Source organism: Penaeus vannamei, chromosome 6 (genome assembly GCF_042767895.1).
Source record: "Penaeus vannamei isolate JL-2024 chromosome 6, ASM4276789v1, whole genome shotgun sequence".
NCBI classification, from domain to species: domain Eukaryota; kingdom Metazoa; phylum Arthropoda; class Malacostraca; order Decapoda; family Penaeidae; genus Penaeus; species Penaeus vannamei.
The window spans coordinates 44,812,799-44,822,798 of NC_091554.1; the positions used below are offsets into that span (position 1 = coordinate 44,812,799).

A 10,000-nucleotide genomic window follows, 5' to 3' on the forward strand; every position below is an offset into this window, starting at 1 on the left:
TCACTCTCCTTCTTCACCTCTTCCCTCACTCCCCTCTTTCACCTCTTCCCTCAGTCTCCTCTTTCACCTCTTCCCTCACTCTCCTCTTTCACCTCTTCCCTCACTCTCCTCTTTCACCTCTCCTCTCACTCTCCTCTTTCACCTCTCCTCTCACCTCTTTCACCTCTTCTCTCACTCTCCTCTTTCACCTCTCCTCTCACTCTCCTCTTTCACCTCTTCTCTCACTCTCCTCTTTCACCTCTCCTCTCACTCTCCTCTCACTCTCCTCTCACTCTCCTCTTTCACCTCTCCTTTCATTTGCCTTTTTCACCTCTCTAACTCTCCTCTTTTGTAATATCCCTGGTCCCTCTCCTCTAAACTCTCCTGTCATTTTCTTTTTTTAAGAAAGAGGGAAAGTGATGGAAAAGGAGTGGATGAGAGGGAGAGGAAGAGGAAGAGTAAGAAGTGGGTGGATGAGGAAGAGGAGGAAGGAGATGGAGAAAAAACCTGCTGGGGGGAGGAACTCTTACAAAGCAATTCAGCCGCCTGACAGCCAGCTTCTCTTTTGTCCGCTTTCACAGGTAATTTTTCTTCCCTGTGGATTTCCACATGAATGCATGCCTCTGTACTTAATTGAACAAGTATGTTAACCTTTGCAACTAACCCAATAAATGGTACTAATGGAGGAGATATACCTAGTGAAACATTTAGCGGTGTATCATGAGGAACCACCTGACATATATTGATTATTCTTAACTTACCAGTATACAGTTACTTTACACTTGGTACTAGAAGTCTTTGGGCATATTATTATTGTACCTTGCTGTCATGCTTTACAAAATTTAGTTTATATAAATGAATTCATAAAAGATAAATAAATCAAATTCATTTCATTAACTTTTCTGGAGTTATTCATTTTTCTCCCACACCCAGTCATCATTCTAGAAAAAAGGATAATTTTTCAATATTATACCCTTTTATAAGAATGTAAATAAGAATCATGAAACAAATGAACACACTTTACTTAACACATGAAAGAAAATCATTAACCTGAGTATGAGTATCAAATACCCTTACTTATTATGCTAATCAGTCACCTTTACAACAAACAACTACCTACTTCAAATATGAAAAAACAATCATTAACAGCAAGTACTGCCCATAATGAATACCATTGATCTATGGTTGCAGTTCCCAAGCCTTTCCAGGCTTACGCCCCCTCGACTGTCAAGTGGATTCCTGGCGCCCCTCCCCCCATTCATACACAAACACTTTTTTTTATTAGCAAACAAGATTAAACTCAAAGAGTACTTCAAAAAATAAAAATAATAAATTAATAAAAAAATTCAATGAACTAATCTATTTAGCAAGTTTTACTCCTTTGTTCTTACTGCTCCCACAGATCTTTCCAACACCCACAGGTTTCACCTACTTGAGGTGCCAGTGATCTATTGCATATCAATGTGATATTTCCACCTATGATTATCTGGGAATCTAGAAATCATGTTCTTAAAAAATGGTAACATTTTATGTCTTTATATTTCTTAATGTCTTATATGCTTTGCGGCTCTAACTTATGTACTGAAATTATCAAGTACAACGTTCAGAATTCTTATCAGCATCAGTGAAGAGGTTATCATTCATAAGCCACCAATGTACCCGCACCTATCTGCACATGGCAAAGACCAACAAAGCTCAATCTAAGGTCTATCCTGCAACAATATACATGAAGGAGGTTTGTTCACAGTTCTTACAGCAACAAAGATGTCAAGATCTTGGTGATTACTTGTCACTCAGCCACTACCTTATTAAAGATAGTGGCTGAGTTTCAGGTTAACTGGTACAGAAAAAAAAATTGTTCCTGAAGATAATGGAGATCTAATTTGAAAAATTGTCGCATTTTCTCATACAGGCAGAATTCTTCACGAAAGTTCCAAATGCACTAAAAAAAATCATACGCATGCTCTCATATACGCAGATATGTATGCACACAAAATCAAGTGATTACAAAATTGAATACAAATGCACATGAAAATGCAAATAAAATTAAATGGAAAGAATACACCTTCCCAATCATAAAAATATATAACTTTTCATAGTACTTGTCATATCAAACTGAACAAATATAATGCCAAAGGATTTTGTAATATGTTAACTCAACACATTCTGTCATTCTCCTCTCAAGGAACACAGCAATGTATAATATATATAAACTAAACATGGAGTTAATAACTATACATAATCAAAAAAAGTAAAAACAAACAAAAATTCAGAATTCACTGTCCCAACATTCTGAGTTAAGAATACTCGTAACATTAGCACGAACAAAGTGTAAATTGAAATGACATGCATTTCCAAAGGATCAGAAATTTACCTTGGGATTAAACAGGTATTCTATTAATTTCTTCAGTTTTAAAAATCAAGTTTCAAGTGCTTCTTACAAGCACAATGTCCACTTTTCTTTCGTGACAGTATTTTCACGTTCTCTATTTACACCTTCTGTCAGTTTCACACATACACTAGGAAGTAATTATATCTAATTAACAAATGCATTAAGACGGCCTCTCGTATATGAATTTTTCATACGTAAGTACAAAATATTGTTGATCACATTTTCAACATATTTCCTAAATAAGCGACACAAAGGCACAAGAAATGAATGAGATTTACGAGTGAAACGCATAAAATGACAAAAAAATATGTATTCATCTAGCATTTTTTACATGACAGTAAGTCTCAGGGGAGAGGCCTATGCGAGTAATCCGCTCTGAGATTTGCTTTGTTTTAATTTTTTGTATCATTAGGAAAATTTTAGCTTTATTAAGCACTTTTTTATGATTGAACAAACTAATCACAACTTTGTTCTTTCACTAATTCCGATTTATTCCTTCCGTTCTATGCCCTCTCCTATCCTTCGCCTTGCCGCGGCGCCCACACCGCCCACCCACGCCCACCGGAGGAGCACGGGCGGCCACGGACCCACAGGGAAGAGAAGACGAAGAAAGGCAAAGGGCAGGGAATAATAACCGAATTTCTCCCTCCTCTTGACTGGTCCCTTCTCCGTCTGCCTCTCTCCCTCTCTCCCTGCCCCTCTCTCTCACTCTCTCTCCCTGCCTCTCCTCTCTCTCTCTTCTCCCGCCCTGCACGCCCCTGCCGCATGACATGCCCCGTTCCTCCCGCCCCCGCCCTCCCCCGAGGCCCACGCCCCCGCCGAGGGCAAGAAGGAGGGCCAAAATCGAGGCCAGAGCGAGAAAACTCACCGAGCGCGGACTTGAGCACCGAATCCCCGCCTCAACACATCACAACAAACATGGCCTCCAATATGGCCTCCCACATGGCCTCCAACATGGCCTCCGCGCGCACCGCTCGGCCTCGTCCCTCCGAGCCCCCGCGTCCTCCACGCCCCTCCTAGCCCTGCCACGGCCTAGCCAATTTCCCTCGCTACGCCCTCGGAGGCCTCTCACACGCCCACGCCCGCCGGAGAAGGCTCAAACTTTGACATATATTGCGGCGCCAAGGAACACTTTATCGATTTTTGTGGCGGCGGATCTGCGCAGCGACTCCCGAGCGACCACCTGCCACGCCACGCCCGCCAAACACGAATCCTCCAGCTCGCTCGCTCCTGCTGCTTCGCCTTCTCTCGTGCCTTCTGCGTCGCCCTTTTCACTCCCGGTCTTGCTTTTGTGAGCTCTGGTTATTGCGCTTTCCTTCTATGGCTATTTGGTGGTCTGTCGTTGTCTCTGTCTTTCGTGATATTGATTTTTTGTAGGTTGTACATCGTCATTCTATTCATCTGACAGTCTGTTTTGTCTATCGTCGCCTCTCTCTGCTTCTCGCACTCTATATGAAATACAAATATATATATATATATATATATATATATATATATATATATATATATATATATATATATATATATATATATATACTTTATATATATTATTATATATATATATATCTCTCTGCTCTGCTCTCTCTCTCTCTCTCTCTCTCTCTCTCTCTCCTCTCTCTCTCTCTCTCTCTCTCTCTCTCTCTCTCTCTTCCTCTCTCTCTCTCTCTCTCTCTCTCTCTCTCTCTCTCTCTCTCCCTCTCTCTCTCTCTCTCTCTCCTCTCTCTCTCTACTCTCCCTCTCCTTCTCCCTCTCTCCTCTCCCTCTCCCTCTCCCTCTCCCTCTCCCTCTCCCTCTCCCTCTTCTTCTCCTCCTCTCTTTCTTCTTCCTCTTCCTCTTCCTCTCCCTCCCTTCTTCCCTCTCCCTCCCTCCGTCTCTCCCTCTCTTCCTCCCTCCCTCCTTCCCTCTCCTCTCTATCTATAAATATATCGTCCTTTCCCCACCCCCCATGTCTTTGTTTCACATACTTCTATCCCTCCAAGCTATTATTTATGCCTGTTTGTTGAAATAAAGCAAAGATGACCTGTCATGTGTAGTCATTTATATATTAGGCACAGTTTTCTTTAATTGTTTTATGTAGATACGAAAAATTTTGACTTTCCCTTTGTAATTTTGAAACTTTTGTTTGAATCATTTCCTTGTTCTTTAGCATAATTAAATCGTGTTTTTTTTATCATTCACTGCCCGTGATTATGCAATCTTTCACTGCTTATTCTCTTTGATATGTAACTTCAAAAGAGGAAAATGAAATATAAATGTTTATCAAAGCGACAGTTATGGATATTGATGCTCAAAGCGATAACTGATAACAAATCTTATAAGATAAGGATAAAAACATCAATAATAAGCATAATCGTAAATCACAGAACAAAAACGATTGTAGTAAATAGTTATGATGGAGAAAACGTATATCAATATATTCCTTTCGAAAAAAATATTTCTTACCAGTGACTTGCTTGTTGCCTAGTTTACCTTGAAAATAGTTACGTAATTTCCTTATTCGTCAAGAGAATGCCTTGTCATTTCCATTCCTTGAGTAAAGATTTATTATGATGTGGATAAACAAGGAAGTTTTATTATATGTTTCTGCATAGTTATTATCATTATTCCATTGTTGTGTTACGCTTTTGTTGTACTGTTTTGTTGTTGATGTTTTAGCTACAACCATGATGGATGCTTTTATTATCATATCAGTATTATAAGCGACATTATCGTATCTTAGGTTATCGACATTATTAATTTTACTTTCATCGTTTTCATTGTAAACACAATAATTTTCATCCACTGACTATTGTCGTTTCTACTTTGTTTCCGATTCATTTGTTTTTCTCTTGATGTTTCTCTCCTTGTGTATTCTCCAGTTCCTAGTGTAGGCCTATATTTTGTGTAGGCCTATACTTTTTCCTTTTCCTTTTTTTTTAATATATATATTTTCCGATGGTGAAGGAGGCCTCCGTAGACAAAGCAATTGCGAGGCGTTTTGGCGGCCAAAATTGGGGTCTCGCTCTCGTGCCCGTGTTTTTCCTTCCTTTAATGGCTTATGCAAATTCTCTCTCTCTCTTTTATTCATTTTTTTATTTACTATAACTTTGGTTTCGTCTTTCTCTCGGCCGTATTTTTTTCTCTCTCTCTCGTTCTCTTCTTTTTTCTTTGCCTCTTCTCGATCATTCTTAACATTGCTCTCTCTCTCTCTCTCTCTCTCTCTCTCTCTCTCTCTCTCTCTCTCTCTCTCTCTCTCTCTCTCTCTCTCTCTCTCTCTCTCTCTCTCTCTCTCTCTCCTTAATTCCCCTCCTCAGTTTCTCCTTTCATCCTTCCCTCACATCTCTCTTCTCTTTCCTGCCTTCTTCATCTCCTTTCCTTCATCATTTTCTCTGTTCCCCGTTCTCTCCTTTCCCACCTCGTTATTCCTTCCCACTTTCTCTCCGTTCTTTCCTTCCCTTCGCCCCTCCTCTCTCTATCCATCCGTACTTCCATTTCCCTCCCTCTCTTTCCCTCTTCTCTCATTCTTGTCTTCCTCCCACTCCTCTTATCTTCCTTCCTCACTCTCTCGCCTTTGCTCTCTCTCCTCATCCTAACTTCTTGTGATTCTCCCATTCCCTTTCCTTTATTCCCCTTTCCTACCCACCCACACCTCCCTATACTTTCTCTATCCTCCCTCCCTACCCTTTCTACCGCCTTCTCTCTCTCCCTCTCACCTCTCCCCTTCTTTCTCCCTCCTTCTTCTCCTCTCCCATCCCTCTCCCTCTTTTCTCCCTTACCAAAAATAACAAATAAACCAACCAAAAAACACATAAGCCCGCCCATAAGGAAAACAAAAACAATAACAAAAGCACTATATCCTCGGAAAAAACAACCCTACAAGAAAACATGTGATCCCACAAACAGCAGCAACAACAACAAACCCACTACACATTCCCAGAGCTCAAAACAACAACAATAACATTATTAACAACATACCATTAACGTAACAATAACAGTAGCAATAACAGGAAACACATCATACGCGCAACAACAACAACGACAGTAAAAACAAATGACAACTTATGCGAAACAACAAAAGCGCATTATACACGCAACAACAACGACAGTAAATACTTAAAGGACAACAAACGCTTATGCGCAACAGCAAAAACACATCATACACGCAACAGAAACAGTAACAGAAACAACAACAGCAACCCACCATACATGCAACAACAGTAACAACATCAGTTCATCATACACGCAACAACAACAGTAACAAAAATAATAACAGCAACTCATCATACACGCAACAACAACAGTAACAACAACAGCAACTCATCATACACGCAACAACAGCAACAGTAACACCACCACCAACAACAAACCACCTTACAACAGCAACCCACCATACACACAGCACCAACACAACAACAGCAACATCAACACCAAACCCCCACCATAGCACGCAACAACAACAACAACAACAACACCAAACCCCCACCATACACGCAACAACAACAACAGCAACAATTTTAAAACCCCACCATACACGCAACAACCCTCAACATACAACAACAGCAACACCAACACCAACACCAAAACCCCACCATACACGCAACAACAACAACAACAGCAACACCAACACCAAAACCCCACCATACACGCAACTACAACAACAACAACAACAAACAGCAACACCAACACCAAAACCCCACCATACACGCAACAACAACAACAACAACAGCAACACCAAAAACCCCACCATACACGCAAGCAAGCAACAACAACAACAGCAACACCAACACACTAAAACCCCTTTGAGTACACGCATACAACGCAACAACAACAGCAACACCAAACGTCAAAACCCCACCATACACGCAACAACAACAACAACAACAGCAACACCAACAGCAACAGCAAAACCCCACCATACACGCAATACCAACACAACAACACCAACACCAAAACCCCACCATACACGCAACAACAACAACAACACCAACACCAAAAACCCCACCATACACGCAACAACAACAACAACAACAGTAACAACACCAACACCAAAACCCCACCATACACGCAACAACAACAGCAACAACAGCAACAGCAACACCAAACCCCACCATACACGCAACAACAACAACAACAGCCCACCATACACGCAACAACAACAACAACAACAGCAACACCAACACCAAAACCCCACCATACACGCAACAACAACAACAGCAACACCAACACCAAAACCCCACCATACACGCAACAACAACAACAGCAACAACATAACACCAAAACCCCACCATACACGCAACAACAACAACAACACAACACCAAAACCCCACCATACACGCAACAACAACAACAGCAACACCAAACCCCCACCATACACGCAACAACAACAACACCAACACCAACACCAAAACCCCACCATACACGCAACTACTACAACAACAACAACAGCAACACCAACACCAAAACCCCACCATACACGCAACACCAACACAACAACAGCAACACCAAAACCCCACCATACACCCAGCAGCAACTACAACAACAGCAATAACAACAACAAAACCCCCAACAGTACACGCAACAACAACAACAACAACAACACCAAAAGGCCACCATACACGCAACAACAACAACAACAACAACACCAAAAACCCCACCATACACGCAACAACAACAACAGCCCACCATACACGCAACAACAACAACAGCAACACCAACACCAAAACCCCCACCATACACGCAACACCAACACAAAAACAGCAACACCAAAACCCCACCATACACGCAACAGCAACAACAACAACAGCAACACCAACACCAAAACCCCACCATACACGCAACAACAACAGCAACGCCAACAACAACACCAAAACCCCACCATACACGCAACAACAACAGCAACACCAACACCAAAACCCCACCATACACGCAACAACAACAACAACAGTAACAACAACAACAACACCAAAACCCCACCATACACGCAACAACAACAACACCAAAAGCCCACCATACACGCAACAGCAACAACAGTAACAACAACTTTTACAACAACAGTAACAACAACTTTTACAACAACAGTAACAACAACGACAAGAGCAACAACAGCAGTAACAACAACAACAGTAACAACAACAACAGTAAAACAACAACAGCAACACCAACACCAAAACCCCACCATACACGCAACAACAACAACAACAACAGCAGGCCACCATACACGCAACAGCAACAACAGTAACAACACCAACACCAAAACCCCACCATACACGCAACAACAACAGCAACAACAACAACAGCAACAGCAGGCCACCATACACGCCCCGTCGCCAGAGCCGCAGCGGATGCGAGCTATTTAAGCGAAAAGACCTTGGCATATAATTGCATAATAACAGCAGCACTGACATTGGGCATCGTGGTGGGCGGGAGGCGGGAGGTCGGGGAGGCAGAGGGCGTTGGAATGGAGGGGAAGGGAGGGTGGGGGAAGGGTGGGAGGGTGGGGGAAAGGGTGGGAGGGTGGAGGAAGAGAGGGTGGGGGAAGGGTGGGTGGGTGGGTGGAGGAAAGGTGGAGGGAGGGAGGGGGAAGGGTGGGAGGGTGGGGAGGAAGAAGAGGGGGCGTTGGAATAAAAAGGGGAAGGGAGGGTGGGGGAAGGGTGGGTGGGTGGGTGTGGGAGGGTGGATTGGAGGGAGGGTAGGAAGAGAGTGGGGAAGGTGGGTGGGTGGGTGGGGGAGAGGCGTGGGAATAAAAGGGGAAGAGAGGGTGGGGGGAAGAGGGGGTGGGTGGGTGGGGGAAGGGTGGGAGGAAAGGTGGAGGAGGGAGGGTAGGAAGAAGGGTGGGGGCGTGGGAGGGTGGAGGGGCAAAGGAGGGAGGGCGTTGGGTAAAGAGGAGAGAAGAGAGGGGTGGGGGGAAGGGTGGGTGGGGTGGGTGGGGGGAAGGGTGCGGGTGGGGGAAGAGAGGGTGGGGGATGGGTGGGGAAGAGATGCAGGGAGAGTGGCGGAGGGTGGGAGGGTGGAGGAAGAGAGGGTGGGGGAAGGGGTGGGAGGGTGGAGGGGAAGGGAGGGTGGGAGAAGGTGGGTGGGTGGGGGTAGGGTAGGAGGAGAGAGAGGGTGGGGAAAGGGTGGGGTGGGTGGGGGAAGAGGTGGGGGAAGGTGACAGGGAGGGTGGGAGTGGTTAGGAGGAAGAGAGGGTGGGGGAAGGGTGGGAGGGTGAGGGGAAGGTGGAGGGGGAAGGTGGGTGGGTGGGGGCAGTGGGTAGGAGGGAGAGAGAGGGTGGGGGAAGGGTGAGATGGTGGGGAGGGTGGCGGAAGGGTGGGAGGGTGGGGGAAGAGATGGTGGGAAGGTGACGAAGGAGGTGGGAGGGTGGAGAAGGGAGGTGGGGGAAGAGGTGGGGAGGGTGGGGAGGTAGGGTAGGAGGGAGGGGGAAGAGTGGGGTGAAGGAGAGAGGAAGATGGAGGAGGGTGGGGGGAAGAGGTGGGAGGGTGGGAGGAGGGAGAGAGGGTGGGAAGGGGGAGAGGGTGGGGGAAGGGTGGGAGGGAGTGGGGGAAGGGGGGAGGGTGGGGGAAGAAAGGATGATGGGAGGGTGGGAGGGAGAGAGGAAGGAAGGGTGGGTGGGGGAGGGTGGGGGAAGGGTGGGAGGGGTGGAGGGTAAAAGAG

General features: G+C 44.8%; 2 protein-coding genes across 2 annotated transcripts in view; one reads left to right on the forward strand and one right to left on the reverse strand.

Annotated features, from left to right (window-relative positions):
• LOC113820513 (heterogeneous nuclear ribonucleoprotein K) overlaps nt 1-3,390 on the reverse strand; it is a gene marked incomplete in the record, with an annotated part of 149,243 nt that extends 145,853 nt beyond the window's left edge. The window contains 2 exon segments of the mRNA XM_070123073.1: nt 2,354-2,498; nt 3,240-3,390.
• The window catches only part of LOC113820865 (SET and MYND domain-containing protein 4), a 271,966-nt gene that overhangs the window by 204,187 nt on the left and 57,779 nt on the right, over nt 1-10,000 (forward strand). The gene's annotated exons all lie outside the window — the stretch shown is intronic.